Source organism: Chlorocebus sabaeus, chromosome 4, assembly GCF_047675955.1.
Source record: "Chlorocebus sabaeus isolate Y175 chromosome 4, mChlSab1.0.hap1, whole genome shotgun sequence".
Classification (NCBI taxonomy): Eukaryota; Metazoa; Chordata; class Mammalia; order Primates; family Cercopithecidae; genus Chlorocebus; species Chlorocebus sabaeus.
In genome coordinates, this window is record NC_132907.1 from 79,097,781 (window position 1) to 79,114,830 (window position 17,050).

Sequence of the window (17,050 nt, forward strand, 5' to 3'; positions counted from 1 at the left end):
CATCCATTCTGAGTCCAGGCTCCCTACTGTGGAATGACATCATCCACAGCCATTTAACAACAACTTAGCTCTCAGATCCAAGAGATAATAATCCACTGTTGTGCCAGTTTTCAGAAACTCCTTATAGACCCCAAACTACACAAACCTGGTTGAAATACCTTAAACTTCACCTAGAGTTTGTAGACAGTCAACTCTAAGCCCAACTTCAAGAGTTATCCATCAACGTCCTTGACTATTCTAAGGGGACTTTTGCCACTTAGGTGATATAGAAAATAATTTCCAAAGGATCAGCCCTCCACCTGGCTTATGTTAATGAGAAAACTTTATAACTTTGTTTTGTTTGTATCTAGGTTTGAATTTGTCTGAGGTTGATCATTGTTCTCTTAAAGTAATTTTCAGTTGGCCGGGCATGGTGGCTCACACCTGGAATCTCAGCACTTTGGGAGGCCAAGGCAGGTGGATCACATCATGTCAAAAGTTTGAGACCAGCCTGGCCAACATGATGAAACCTCGTCTCTACTAAAAATACAAAAATTAGCCGAGTGTGGTGGTGGGCGCCTGTAGTCCCAGCTACTTGAGAAGCTGAGGCAGGAAAATCTCTTGAACCCAGGAGGTGGAGGTTGCAGTGAGCCGAGATTGTGCCATTGCACTCCAGCCTGGGCAACAGAGCAAAAGCTCTGACTCAAAAAAGCACTCCAGCCTGGGCAACAGAGCAAAAGCTCCGACTCAAAAAAAAAAAAAAAAACAGTGATTTTCAGTTTTAGCCACCTTTAAAGAAAATCAAGGAACAACAAATTTGGAAACAGAATGAATGTACCAATAATCCATTATCTAAAGGAGCTGATCTAATCACTTTTCTCAATGGATAATCCATCACTACTCCTGGCCTGCCACATCGCCCGTTGCCATCCTTTGTCAAAGGGCCCTTGCTAGTTGTCTTTCATCCATTAAAGAAGGTTGATTATTCGCAATGTGTGGAGCTGTGAGCAAATGCCCCAGCAGAAGAACAACAATCCTCCATTCCTCCTCATCTCTCTGGAGTGGTCCAAAGTTTCAGTTGCAGTGTGAAGAAGATCCACTGTCATGGACTTATTAAAAATGATTCCTTCTGAAAATTAGGGGCCCATATTTTTTCTGCTACCACATTTTGTCCATTAGAGCTCAAGGACCTAAGAATGACATAGTCCTTCATTCCTCATCTCATGATACAGAGTGATATATAGGTTTCTACATGCTAATCTTCTTTCATGTGCCAACCAATGCTGAAGGGACACTATTTCACCTGAATTGAAATGAATAAAAATTAAGCCCCAAGGGGTAAAAAATTTCCCTGGTAGTTCTTCAATATTGCAATAACCTTACCTGATGCACTATTATTTTCCCACACCACTGTGGGAAACATGTAGAGTTATCCATCCTTCAATAAGCAACTCCCTAAATTGTTATGTTTTGCCAACAATGATACTGGTATCTTAGAAACTAATTGTGTCTTGGGTTGTACTTAGAAAGTAACGTTTGCAAGGTGTTTGGGGAAAAGAAAAATGTAGCTGTACAAAAGAAGTTCTGATAGGTATGGTACCTGGTGTTAAACCAAGAGACATACGTTACTTAAGGTATTGTGCTAATACTGAGAATAAAAAACTTGTTGGGTATAAGAGCAATGTTGATAAGTGATATTAAACTTATACCTATAAAAAATTGCAGATGCCTCTCATAAGATGGTAAACAAAATGTATGAATGTGTATTTAGAAGAAAAGATGTAAAAATCATAAAGTATATACTTCAGAACCAACTTTGAAATAACATCATACCAAAAAAGGCATCAAAAGGGATAACTATATAAAAACACGAAATCTTCTTACTATTTTCTTAAAGACATTAATTCCTAAATTATTTTAAGTGATACGTTCCTTTAACCCTTTTTTCCATTTTTAATCAAATGAAATCTTATATATAGCCATGAATATGCAAGACTTTGTAGTTAGCCATACTAGTATAGAGAATTCTAAAAATATGAGGTGAGGTGTTTAAATAGGTACAAGAAAGGGACAGAATTCCAAAGAGTAACAATATTAAGAAGAAATTTGTTAAAGTTGAAGACTGGAAATATTCACAAGCATTAAATTCTTTTCAGAGTTTGACGACCATGCAAGCATTCTTTTCAGGTGGTCTAAAAAATTTCCCTTGAATTCAGATGGATTTCAAAGGTTCATTGTTATTTCCCATGGAATATAAAAATATTAAATGCTAATTGACTGTCATTAGAATTGGTATCTGTGACTCCAAGAAGTTTTGATTGGCAGAAAAGCCCAGACACATTTCATCTCTTCTTTATGTGGCCACAGGAAAAGTTAACAAATGAATGACCCTTGAAGATAATGTGTAGAGGATTTGTATCACCAATTCCAAACCAGAATCACTCTTCATGCAGTAACAAGGCTAGCTAATACTCCGTATTTGTGCCTCAGGTAAGGCAACAGCTAGACTTTTGTGGTCTTATCTTTAAAATGAACTTCATCACACTTCATATTCCTGAAGGCACAGGATGGGGTCAGGACTTCCCCTAAGATGCTATAAAGCTCCAGGAACTTTGATTCCACACTTTAAAAACTTCGAAATACTCCCATTGACCAGAAAAGTCAAAAAAAAACTGCTGTGCCTGGAAAGCAATATTCCTGATTACCTGGCTGCCCACTGAAACACCCCTTGGCTGATTCATTCACTCATTACCTCCCAGTGTGAGACTCTAAACCAGTAGAAAGCTTCCTCATTGTAATGAAAGCATACTCATTTTTTTATGATCTAAAAGGTGCTTCCTCTCTAGCTATCCTAATTCTATCCAGATATGATAATCAGAAATAAGGACCCCAATTTCTGGAGCCTGTGACTACATCACTAGACAGCAAAAGGGCCTTTTCAGATATGGTTGTTAACTATCTTGAGATGGGGAGGTTATCCTGGATTAACTGGGTGGGCCCCATGTAATCACAATGATCCCTATTAGTGAAAGAAGGAAGCAGGAGAAGCAGTCAGAGAAGGACATTTACAGATGGAAATAGAGGACAAAGCTATGTGATTGCTGACTTTGAGGTTAGGAAGATGAGCCAGGAATACTGCAGCCTCCAGAAGGAACCAGATCCTCCCCTAGAGCCTCAGGAGAAATGCAGCCCTGCTGACACCTTGATGTTAGCTGATTTTGGACTTCTGACTCCCAGAACTTTAAGAATAAATCTGTGTTTTAAACCACTAAGTTCGTGGTAATTTGTTACAGCAGCAATAGGAAACTGATAAACCAGCCTTCAAGGTTCAAGTCTCACTTCCTTGGAAGTTTGACCAAAGCACTCTCACTCACTCTGCTTTTCCTTAAAAATTACCTTGAATATCTATTTGAGTGTTACCATTACACCTCCAATGTAATATGTCTGGTAGCAGTAAAATTGCATTTTGTTATATAAGTGAGAAGCTTGTGCTGAAGATCCACATAATGCTGGGAACAGGTAAGCCATTAAAATGGATAAAAGCACTTACAGTTTGTAACATAAATAGGAAAAAAGACATGTCTGTCTCTTTTTACCCTGTTTAGGAATACTTTGCCTACTCTAAAGTCAAAATGATATTCTGCTATGTTTTCTTCTAGACAATTTTTGTTTTACTTTGTAATTAATTTTAATTAATTTTATATATTACATGAGGCAGGAATTGAAGTTTATTGTTTTTCCTTACAGATACCCACTGCTCCAGAGCTTTTTGTTGAAAGGTTCCTTTTCCACATTGGATTAATTTGGTGTCTTTATCAAAAAAGAAATTTATATATGATCAATCTATTTCTGAAGTCTCTATTAATTAATTTACATGCCTATCTTTAGACCAAGATCACACTGTCTTGATTATTATATCCACATAGTAAGTGTTAAATCAGGTAGGGTAAGTCCTCCAAATTTGTTCTTTATTTTCATTCTTCCTGCTTTTTTTGTGTGTGTACATGTGTTTCTAAATATACTTTAGAAACAGTTTCTTAAAAAAGACAAACACCCTGCCAGTATTTTTAATAGGATTACATTGCATCTATAGATCAATTAAGGATAATTATATTTTTATAATATTGTACATAATAATGTCTCAACAGTTTTTTTTCCCAACAGTGTATTTGAAAATACTTGAAATAGGCCAGGCATAGTGGCTCATGCCTGTAATCCCAGCACTTTGGCAGGCCAAGGCAGATGGATTGCCTGAGCTCAGAAATTCAAGACCAGCCCAGGCAACATGGTAAAACCCCGTTTCTACCAAAAAGATACAAAAAATTAGCTAAGTGTGGTGGCATGCAACTGTGGTCCCAGGTACTTGGGAGGCTGGATGGGAGGATCACTTGAGCCTGGGAGGCAGAGATTTCAGTGAGCTGAGATTCCATCACTGCGCTCCAACCTGGGTGACAAAGTGAAAAAATAAATAAATAAATCCATCTCAAAAATTAAAAATAAAATAAAAAGTAAAAATAAAAATATTTAAAATATACAGAAAAATTGAAAGAATTCTTTTCAATCATTAATGTGTGCTGAGTTTTGTCATACTTTCATTGTACATATAAACATGGTTATGTTTTCCTTTCCTTTTATGATTAGTGTGGCAAATTCCATTGAAAGATTTTTGACATGTTAAGCCAACCTTGCACTCCGGGGATAAACCCCACTTAGCCATGATGAATTATTCATTTATTTGTATTCTTGGATTTAATTTGTAAATTTTTGAGAATTGTTGAATCTAAGTTCAAGAGAGATAATGGTCTATAAGTTCCTTTCCCTGTAATGCCCTTTTTAGGTTTTGGTATCAAGGATATATGTCCTGATGAAAGGAATTGAGGAGTGTTTTGTTTGAAGGAATTAATCTGTGAAGCCTATGGGCCAGGCAATTTTTTGAAAGATAATTTTTAACTAAAAATTCAAATGTATAAATAGACACAGGTATATAGATTTTTAATTTCTTCTTGTGCTTGTTGTGGAAATTTTTCCATCACATCTAAATTGTTGAATTTATTGGCACAAAATTATTCATGATACTCCTCTGTCATCTGTATTGCTTGCAGGATTGGTAGTGAAGTGTTATCTTTCATTCCTGATATTAGTAGTTTGTGTTTTTTCTTTGTATTTTGTTTTGTTTTGTTTTCCTTGCAGGGGAGAACAAATTTAGATAGGGTATTCTTACTTTTATTATTTTTATATCAAATTTATTGATTTATGTTTTACTCTTTTATTTATCTCTACTCATATTTATTACTTCTTATTTTTGTAATTCTGTGTTTAATTTTTTATTTTTAATTTTTGTTTCTTTTTTATGGCTTATTTTTATAGCTTCTTACTCTACATATTTATAGCCATAATTTTGCCTTTAAGTAGTGCTCTGGCTGCATCTTACAAATTTTGATATATTGTGTCTTCATATTATTTAATTCATACTTAATGAATGTTTATTTCATACTTAATGAACTATTTAATTCATAAAGAATGGTTGCTTGTTTCCCAATATTTTGTTATTTTGTAGATTTATTTTATTATTAATTGCTAATTTAATTTTCTTATGTTCAGGATACTATATTGTGTATTTCAATTCTTACATACTTATCAAAACATGTTTTATGATCTGTCATGTATTCTATCTTGATGAATGTTCCACATGTATTAGAAAAGAATGTGTACTCTATGTGATTGAGTACAATGTTCTAGATGGTATTGTTGTTGGTCATTATAGTTGTTCATCAATCTGAATGCTTTTATTTTCATATATGTCTTCTAATTATTATTGACAGTAGAGTGCTAAAATCTCCAACTATTACTGTGAACTCCTCTGTTTCTCTTTAAGTTCTGCCTTTTTTAATATCATAGTGTCTCTGTTGTAATATGTGTATACATTTCATGTTTTTATGTTCCGGATGAATTGATCCTTTTATCACTCTGAAATGACCCTCATTACCTCTACGCAATAATGTGTGAATTTGAAGTCTAGTTTGTGCAATAATGTGTGAATTTGCCGGTGTATTGTATTTTATACTTCTCCATTGGCTTTGTTTTATATTTATTGGGACTCTTTCATAAACAACATATACTTATGTGTTGCTTTTCTTACCTAGTCTGACAACCTACCTTCTACATTAAGTTTTTAGCCTATTTAAATTGAACACAATTATTAATGGAATCTTGTTTAATTCTATCAGCTTGCTATGTTTTCTTGTTATTCCTTCTGGGTTTTTTAAAATTCTTTTAGTCCTCACCACTACTTTCTTTTGGATTAATCAAATACTTTTTTAGTATTCCATTCTATCTCCTCTATTGGTTTTTTATTGGCTATATGTGTATTAAGGGATCACATTATACATCTTTAAGTTATCATAGTGAGTCTTAAATTAACATATCACTTCACTATAACAGAGTCTTACAGCCGACTAATTCTATTTGCAGCCTCTTCCATCTTTGGCTACTATTGTTGTTTTCTTTCTACATATATCAGAAACCCTTCAGTACACTGTTAAGGTTTTTGCTATAAAAAGTCAGTTCGCTTCCAAAGTTAATTGAGTACTTCAGAGTCCACTTTAATGAGTACTTAAGAGTTGTTTGGTATTTAAAGCACTGTAGTAAATGTATTAGAATAAAACATATAATCTTTTGTTAGAATTTTAACTCAAAATGTTTTCTCTTTTAGCAAGTAGAGTCATACTTGAGAATATTATAGAGGTAAGACAGGGAATTATACCAAAAATCACCTGGGTATAGATTCATATGTCTTATCTTTTCACCCATTGGTCTGTTGCAGCACAAGTTGTTCCTGAGGATATCATTTTCACTGTAGAGTGTAAAGTTTATACAAATTTTAGGGAGATGTTCTATTCCTAAATATAATTTAATGTAGTTTATTATTTTCCCACAGAATGTTTATCAAATTATTTAATGAATACCTTATAAAATTATTCTATAAGATACAGAAATTGTAAATGATTTTTCCGGAGATTTTAATCAAATCCTTTAAGGAAAGACACTGGACTTGCCTTGTCTTCTAGGAAGCTTATTGGCCCCATCTCAATGCATCCTGTGCGCACAAGGGGGCAGAGTTAAACTAGTGGTGAGAGCACAGATCTTGAGCTTTCTGGTTTGCGAATAATTCAGATTTCATATTTGATTTTCCAACAATCATTTTCTAGGTAGAGTGTTTTACCTTTCCATTGAAATGTATTTGCCTATCAGAGACAGTCTAGTTAACGAGATGACAACTGTATGTCAGAAACAAATGGTCCATATTTACATGGTCATTCTTCTTAAATGTTTCTTATTTAAATATTATATAACTCTAACTCACCATTCTTTGTCTCTGAGAAGAGTGAGCATGTAAATAAAACTTAATGACATATTCAATGAAATAAGCAACTAAAGAGGATACAGATCGTGGTTCTCTTCCATTTCAGTACCTGGGTTACAAAATCATCTGTACAACAAACCCCCAAGACACAAGTTTACCTACATAACAAACCTGCACATGTACCCCTGAACTGAAAATAAAAGTTTAAAAAGTAATAAATAAAATAAAAAGCTTTATCATCTTTTAAAAAAAGATAAAATTCAAGAGAACAAGATCTGAAAGTAAGCTTGAGAGTTTCAATCAGAACTAAATATGCTGATTTCTCAAAAAAAATCCCAACGATTTCTCAAATATGCCTCTGTTTCTCAAAGGCAAAATTCTTCATGTATCTCCTCTCTTTATCCCACCAGCATTTTGAATAGGAGTGCTCACTATGATGCTGGTCATCATTACCCATTTTAAGCATTAAATGCGTGATCATGGAGGCACTAAGGGAGACTTGATTTTCTGCTTAAAAATATGCTTCCTTTACCTATTAAGGATGTAAATGTAGATTACAAAGAAGAAAGTATTTTCTTCAATATTTGTTGCTAAGACTTCAAATGTAAGTAACCATGGGAAAAATAATTCACTGGCTTCAATTCACACAGAGTAAAATGGACTGAAATCAAAGCCCTTCTTTAGTCCATGTTTTGATAAAACTGAGAGGAAAGACAGGCTGAGAGGAAAGAAGTTCCTACCTGCCAAAGGAGAATTGAGGCAGAGACCAAGAAAATGGGAAACAAGCCCAGAAATAGAAACAAGCAGATGCCAAGACCTACTTATATCACAGTTTTGCCTTGGGAACAACCTACCGAGCAGCCTGCTTTATCCCTCATTCATTACAGGCCTCCTTTTAGGAGGAGATATTTCATTGGAAATCAGTATGGAAATCTGATATGTCTGATTTTTGACATGATAGAAAGAACTAGTATTTACTCCTTTTAACTCAAACTTTTATGTGAAATTTTTCATTAGGCACCAGTAACCTGAGTGATAAAGTGACTAATTTTTAAAACTGTGAAGAAAATTACACATAAAAATGTAATGAATATGTCACTAAAAAGTAAGACTATAAATATATAAAAGTATGCCATACTCCACCACCCTGTGTTTTGTAATTTTAATCTTGTTTCCTTTGTTCAATTAAAACAGTATTTTCACAAGGGTAACTATCTCAAACAATAGTTAATATTCTGTTACTAACTCAGGGGAGAATTTATAATGCAAGCCTCATACTTTAGTGTCATGAGCAGAAGAGCTAAAAATCAACAGTACCTTCAAAGATGAAATAAATGAAGCATAAATGAAGAAAGTGCCTACAGAAAATTCAAATGGAACTCATAAACAAGCATCACGGCTTCTGATTCTTAATTATCCACTGGTTAATAAAAATTATTTCCTGTCCCATTTTCATATTCCAAAATGTATTCATATGGAAAAGTTTCACAATTACCATACTCTTTCAGTAATTTTAACATTTTATAAATCCCATCCAACTGCTTTAAAGCAAGCTAATTAGACTTGTCCCTGTGCCAGGAAAACTAGATTAATGAGTACTTTTCACTAATTACTTTAGGAAGATCTCATTTGATATAAAATAATTTATTAGATTACATTCTTTAAACTTCTAACATTTGGTCTTTAATAGTGTCCTGTATCTTTTTCTTCAATAACAAAACAAGCTGCTCTCTTAATTCTTCCAACTAATATAGTAATAATCATGTCAACACTATGACTAAAAATGTATTCAGACAAGGTATTTACAAAGAGAATACCACACACAGGGCATGGAAATAAGAATTATTAAAATGATATTCTCCCTTTCAGGACCCTTGTTCTTACCATTGTCATTTTTGTCCTCGTGCTTGACATCACCATACGATCAGCAGGCAAACTACTATGATGCCATTGTACAGCATGAAACGGAAGCTCAGAAACATTCAGTTATGCATCTGAAATTACAGGGCTAGTGGAAGAGCTAGGGCATCAGCCTAGGTTCTCTGTTATTTGAAAATACAACTAATAATAACTAGCATTAACTAAGCTCTTACTGTGTGTCAAGCATTATTTAAATGTTTTGTGGATCTCACTACATTCAATCCTCAAAACAACCCAATTATCTTTATCTCCATCTTACAGAACAGGAAATGGAGGCATAAGGAATGGAGATGTCCTAGTAAGTGAATGATGAAGATAGGGTTTGCTTCCTATGCTTTGGCTATGGTGCTCCTTGAAACAGTTTTTAGTCCCAAATACTGCAGAAAATTTGCCTTTTTCATTTCTTTCCTGATTTTCTGTTCTCCTCTAAATCTATACTATAATGAAATGTTTGAGGGTGCCAGTCAAATGCATTAATTTACCTTCTTCTTTTTTCTCTCATATGGGGATGGGGCCCCAGCACTTGACATCAGAAGGCTGGAATTCCAGTCCCAGCTGGCCTGTACCCAGACTCCTCTAGGCCTCAGTTTCCTCCAGTGTAAAGCTCTACTTAGCTCTAAACTGAAGCAGTTAAAATCAGTGATTTATAAAGTCTCTTTCCATTCTAATGTTCTAGGAGTTATGCTTCTAGAATTTATTTCTTCCTTTTTGGAAGACAGGTGTTTTTGTTGTTGCTGTTAATTTAATCATGCTGTGGTGGTGTGTAACTTTTAAATTACACAATTACTGTACTAAGCAGTAAAGTGAAATGTATTTGATTCAACAAAACTTCATAGAGAACATAGCATCTGAAATTACAGGGCTAGTGGAAGAGCTAGGGCATCAGCCTAGGTTCTCTGTTATTTGAAAATACTACTAATAACAACTAGCATTAACTAAGCTCTTACTGTGTGCCAAAACTGTATTAGAATCACAGCTGCATAAGACAATATACAATAAACCAACCATAAGCTATCCATTCCCAAAATGGGAATGAGAAGAACATCAATAAGATACCATCAGATAAGATTTTCAGAGCATAACTTCATTTTAATGAAATCCAGATTTAGGTTTGGAACTGATGAAGTTTACTTAGATTGTCTCAAATGCAAACTCATTTCTGATGTAAACGTATGGATAAATGTGACAATTTAGGCTATTATACTAGGTCAGAGAAAAAATCATGTGTCCATAAAATAACTAAAATTTCAATTTTTTAGTTATTACATCTTTTAATCAGGAACAGTAAGAAAGAGAACAGGTTAGAATCCATTTGTACTGATCAAACTTTTCCTATTGCAGAAAGGTTTATAAAAAAGACACTGCATTATTAAAAACAAGAAAGATATTGGAAGCCAAAGAACTAATTTGAAATCCTGGCATCTTCCTAATTGCTGTCCTTTAAGCAAATTCTTTAAATTTTCTAAATCTGTTTTCTTGTTTGTAATATGCAATAACTGTCCTGTCCACTTTACCGCGTTCAATTCTGGCTCACTTTTATTTTCTTTATATATTTGGCACCTGAGAGATCTGAGTATCATGCTTTTAAATGCCATCTGTACACTAACTTGAAGCTTTATTTCCCAGCTGTACTTCTCGCTGTCTTCCAAGTACTTATAGCTGATTCTATGGCTGACATCTCCATTTTGATATCTACTGGACATCTCAGACTTAACGAATTTCCAAATCAAACCCTTTGCCTTTCCTGGAATATTTCTTATTTTTAGTAAATATTAACTCCATTTGCTCAGACCAAAAACCTTTGAAGCATCCTTGACTCCTGTCTTCTCACACCTCAAATCCATTGGCAAATCATTTTATTTCTACCTTCAAAACATATGTGAAATCTGACAACTTCTCACCAACTTCATTTCTAAAGTTGGTTTTGTTACTAAGAAAAAAAGAAGTCTCAATCTAGGCCTCAAGAGAGGTTTCTTGGATCTTAGGCAGGAAGGAATTTAAGGCAAGTTACAAAGTGCCGTGAGAAGAGAGAGTTTACTGAAAGCTACTCCATTACAGAGTAGGGTGTCCTCAGAAAGCAAAAGGAGGAGTGCACCGTTTTAAGTTTTTCTTATAAAGACAAAACTAAGCTGTCCCTATGTGCACATGGGCTGACAGCATGTCAAAATTTATTATTCTATTGATTTAAAGAAAATTATCCTTGGCATTCTACTGTTTGAATACATCAAAGCATAACTACAATTATCTTGAAAGCATATATTGTTACGGGTATTGGGACATCTGGACTTTTTGCTTTTGTAGGGGTGTGTTTTCTCAGGTATCTTAGGCTGTTTCCTCAGCTATAAACATCTTATGACCATGGGTCATGATTGGCAAGGAATGTGCCTTGTTAGTCTTTTTTTCCTTTTTTTTTTTTTTTTTTTCTTTTTTTTTTGAGATAGAGGTTTGCTTTTATTGCCCAGGCTGGAATGCAATGGTGCGATCTCAGCTCACTGCAACCTGTGCCTCCCAGGTTCAAGTGATTCTCCTGCTTCAGTCTTCCCAATAGCTGGGATTACAGGTACACACCACTACGCCTGGCTAATTTTTTATGTTTTTAGTAGAGACAGGGTTTCTTTCACCATATTGGCCAGGCTGGTCTTGAACTCCTGACCTCAGATGATCCACCTGCCTCGGCCTCCCATTGGTATTTTGATAGCGATTGCATTGAATCTGTAGATTGCTTTGGGTAGTATGGATATTTTAACAATATTGATTCTTCCAATTCATGAACATGGAATATCTTTCCATGTTTTTGTGTTTTCTTTGATTTCTTGCCTCAATGTTTTCTAGTTTCCATTATAAAGATCTTTCACTTCTTTGGTCAAGTGAATTTCTAAGTATTTTATTTTGTTTTCAGCTATTGTAAATGTGATGACTATCTTGATTTCTTTTTCAGATTGTTTACTGTTATCATATAGGAATGCTAATGATATTTGTACGTTGATTTTGTATACTGAAACTTTACTAAATGTATCAGTTCTAATAGTTTTTGGTGGAATCTTAAGGTTTTTGCAAATATAAGATTATATCATTGCAAACAAGGATAATTTGACTTCTCCTTCTCCAATTTGGATGCACTTTATTTATTTCTCTTATCTGATTTCTCTAACTAGGACTCTCAGTACTATGTTGAATAACAGTGGTGAAAGTAGGCATCTTTGCATGTTCCAGATATTAGAGAAAAGGCTTTCAGTATTTTCCAATTTTGTATGATACTAGCTATGGGTCTGCCATACATAGCTTTGATTATGTTGAGTTTTATATTCAGTTTTTTTAGGGTTTTTATCATGAAGGGAGGTTAAATTTTATCATTCTTTTTCAGTATTCATTGAAATGTGCATATAAATTTTGTCCTTCATTCTGTTGGTATGATGTATTACATTGGTTGATTTGCATATGTTGAACCATCCTTACATACCAGGGATAAATCCCACTTGGTGATGATGAATGACCTTTTTAATGTGTTGTCAAATTTGGGTTGTTAGTATTTTGTTGAGGATTTTTGCATCAATATTCATCAGTTATATTAGTCTGTAGTTTTCTTTTTTGATGTGTCTTTGTCTGGTTTTGGTATCAGGGTAATATTGTCTTTGGAGAATGAGTTTGAAAGTATTCCTGCTTCCTCTGTCTTTTTTTGGAATAGTTTGAGTAGAATTGACATCAGTTTTTCTTTAAATGGTTGGTAGGATTCAGCAGGGAAGCCATCAAATACTGGGCTTTTCCTTGGGCCTTTTTTTTTTTTTTTTTCCTTAAAAGACTTTATTACAGTTTCAATGTTGTTACTTGTTGTTGATCTATTTAGGTTTTGAAGTTTCTCATGGTTAAATCTTGGTAGGTTTTGTCTAGGATATCCGTTTCTTCTAGATTTTCCAATTTATTGACATATAGTTGCTCAAAGTAGCCACTAATGATGCTTTGAATTTCTGCAGTATCAGTTGTCATGTCATTTTTTCATCTCTGATTTCACTTATTTAGGTCTTCTCTCTTTTTTTCCTTAGTCTGACAAAAGGTTTGCCAATTTTGTTTATCTTTTCAAAAAACCAGCTTTTTGTTTCATTGATCTTTGCATTGTTTTCTTCATTTCAATTTCATTTATCTCTGCTCTAATCTTTATTATTTCTTCTAATTTTGGGTTTGGTTTGCACTCACTTTCTTAGATCTTAATTGACATGTGTTTGTATAGTTTTCACAGTTTCTCTTGTTATTGATTTCCAGTTTTATTCCATTGTAGCAGAGAAGGTGCTTGATATTAATTCAAATTTTTGAATGTTTTAAGATTGGTTTTTTGATATGGTTTATCCTTGAGAATGATCCACGTGCTGAGGAGAAGAATGTGTATGCTACATCCATTGAATGAAATGTTCTATAAATATCTGTTGGGACCATTTGGTCTATAGTGCAAATTAATTTCAATATTTCTTTGTTGATTTTCTATCTGGAAAATCTGTCCAATGCTGAAAGTGGGGTGGTGAAATCTCCAGCTATTATTGTTTGGAGTCTATCACTCTCTTTAACTCTAATAATATTTGCTTCATATTAGGGTGCTTTTATTATTTTATAGTGACAATCTTTGTCCCTTCTTATAGCTTTTGTCTTGAAATCTATTCTGTCTGATGTAAGTATAGCTGCTCCAGCTGTTTTTTGCTTTCCATTGGCATGGAATATCCTTTTCCATCCCTTTATTTTCAGTCTATATGTGTCTTTTAGGTGAAGTGTGTTTCTTATAAGTAACAGGTCATTGCGTCTTGTTTCTTTTTCATCCATTCAACCAATCTATGTCTTTCAGTTGGAAAGTTTAGTCCATTTACATTCAGTGTTATTCTTGATAAGTTAGTATTTACTTCTGCCATTTTGTTATTTGTTTTCTGGTTGTTTTGTGGTCTTCTCTTCCTTTATTTCTTTCTTCCTATTTTCCTTTTAGGGAAGGTGATTTTCTCTGGTGGTATGATTTAATTTCTTGCTTTTTTAATTTTGTGTACCTCTTGTATGTTTTTTTATTTGAGGTCACCGTGAGGCTTTCAAATGCTATCTTATAACCCATTATTTTAAGCTGATAAAAACTTAACACTGCTTGCATAAACAAACTAACAAGAAAAAATAAAACTAACAAAAATTGTACACTTTAATTCATACCTCTGCTTTTTAACTTTTTGTTGCTTCTATTTATGTCTTCTTGGACAGTCTATATCTTGAAAAGTAGTTGTAGTTACTATTTTTGATTGGTTCATTATTTAGTTTTTCTACTTAAAAGTATTTTACACATCACAGTTATAGTGTTATAATATTCTGTGTTTTTCTGTATACTTACTACTGCCAGTGAGTTTTGTAGCTACAGATGATGTCTTATTGCCTATTCATGTTCTTTTTTTTCTGATTGAAGTACTCACTTTAGCATTTCTTGTAGGACAGGTCTGGTGTTGATGATATCCCTCAGCTTTCATTTGTCTGGGAAAGTCTTTATTTCTTCTTCATGTTCAAAGGATATTTTCACTGACTATATTATTCTAAGGTAAAAGATTTTTTCCTTCAGCTCTTTAAATATGTCATATCAGTCTCTCTTGGCCTGTAAGGTTTCCACTGAAAAGGCTGCTACCAGAAATGTTGGAGCTTCATTATACATTCCTTCTTCTCTTTTGCTGCTTTTAGGATCCTTTCTTTATCTTTGACCTTTGGGAGTTTGACTATTAAATGCCTTGGAGGTTGTCTTCTTTGTGAAGACAAAAGATGCTTCATATTGGTGTTCTTGGTGTTCTATACCTTCTTGTACTTGGAAATTGATACCTTTTCTAAGTTTGGGAAGTTGTCTATTATTATCCCTTTGAATAAACTTTCTATCCCTATTTTTTCTCTACCTTCTCTTTAAGGACAATGCCTCTTATATTTGCCCTTTAGAGGCTATTTTCTAAATCCTGTAAGCATACTTCATCGATATTTTTTCCTTTGTCTCCTCTGACTGTGTATGTTTGAATAGCTTATCTTCAAGCTCACTAATTCTTCTGCTTGATCAGTTCTCCAAGTAGGAGATTCTGATGCATTCTTCAGTATTTCAGTTGCGTTTTTCAACTCCAGAATTTTTGTTTGATTCTTTTTAATTATTTCAATCTGTTAAATTTATCAGATAGAATTCTGAATTCCTTCCCTGTGTTATCTTAAATTTCTTTGTGTTTCCTTAACACAGCTATTTTGAATTCTGTCTGAAAGTTCACATATCTGTTTCTCCAGGATTGGTCCCCGTTGCCTTAGTTTGTTTTGTGAGATCATGTTTTTTCTGGATGGCAATGATGTTTGATGTTTATCAGTGTCCAGGCATCAAAGAGTTGGGTATTTACTGTAGTTTCACAGTCTGGGCTTGTTTGTACCCATCCTTCTTGGCAAGGCTTTTCAGGTATTTGAAAGGAATTGGGTGTTGTGATATAAGTTGTATCTGCATTAGGGGGTATCCCATTCCCAGTAATGCTGTGGTTCTTGCAGACTTGTAGAGGTATCACCTTGGTGGTCTTGCATAAGTTCCAGAATAACCATCTGTATTTCCAGGCAGAGGCTGATTATTTTCAAAAACCAGGAAAAGAACAAAGACAGTTATTTTCCCTAGCTTTCTCCCAAAGAAATGGGGTCGGTCTGTGCTGAGCCTCTTTGGGCTTGAGATGGGGTGACACAATAACCTTGTTTCCACCACTGAGACTGTGCTGCATCAGAACTGAAGCCAGCATAGCACTGCCTCACCCAAGGCCTGCTATTACCACTATCCCACTACCTGATTACTACCTATGTTCGCTGAAGGTCCTGGCACTCTGCAATCAGCAGGTGGCAAAGCCAACCAGGCTTATGTCCTTCCCTACAAAGTGGTGAGTTCCCCCAGGCCCTAGGCAGGTCCAGAGATGTCTTGGAGCGACACACTGGAGTCAAAACCTTAGAAGTGTACCTGGCGTTCTAGTCTACTGTGGCTGAGCTGGCCCTCAAACCATGAGATACAGTTCTTCCCCCTCTTCCCTCCCGTTTCCACAGGAAGAGGAGCCTCACTCCGTGGCCACCTCCACCACAGGTCTACCAGGAGTACTGCCAGGCTACCACTGATACTCATTTAAGGCACAAGGGCTCTTCAGTCAGCTCATGGTGAATGCTGCCAGGCCTGAAACATACCCTTCAGTGCAGTGGGCTCCCCTTTGGGCCTAGGGAAGGTACAGAAATGCCATTCAGTATCCAAGGCCTGGGATTGGGGACCCTAAAAGTCTGCCTAGTGCTCTACCCTCTTTGGTCAAGCTGGAACCTGAAAACAGCACATCTGAGCCTCACTCAAGGTCAACCATGTACTACCTGGTAATTACCATTGGTTATTCAGGGCCCAAGGGCTCTTCAGTCAGCAGGTGATGGATCCTACCAAGACAGGATCTTCCCTTCAAGGCCATGGGTTCCCTTCTGGCCCACAGTGTGTCTAGCAATGTTAGTTCTGGAACTAAGGCCTAGAATAGGGGCCTAACGACTCTGACCTCTGCCCTATCCTACTATGGCTGAGCTGATATCCAAGATGTAAGACAAAAGTCTCTTTACTCTTTCCTCTCCCCTCCTCAAATGGAAGGAGGGGGTCTTTTTTGGAGCTGTGAGCTATGTTACCCTGGGTTGGGGGAAGGGTGGTACCAGCACTCCCTTAGCTGCTCCAGCTGGTGTGTCAGTAAGTCTCATTCTCCCCAAATCCGCTAGCTCTGAACCCAGCTCAGCACTAGGACTGGTAGCCCTTGTGGCCTAGAG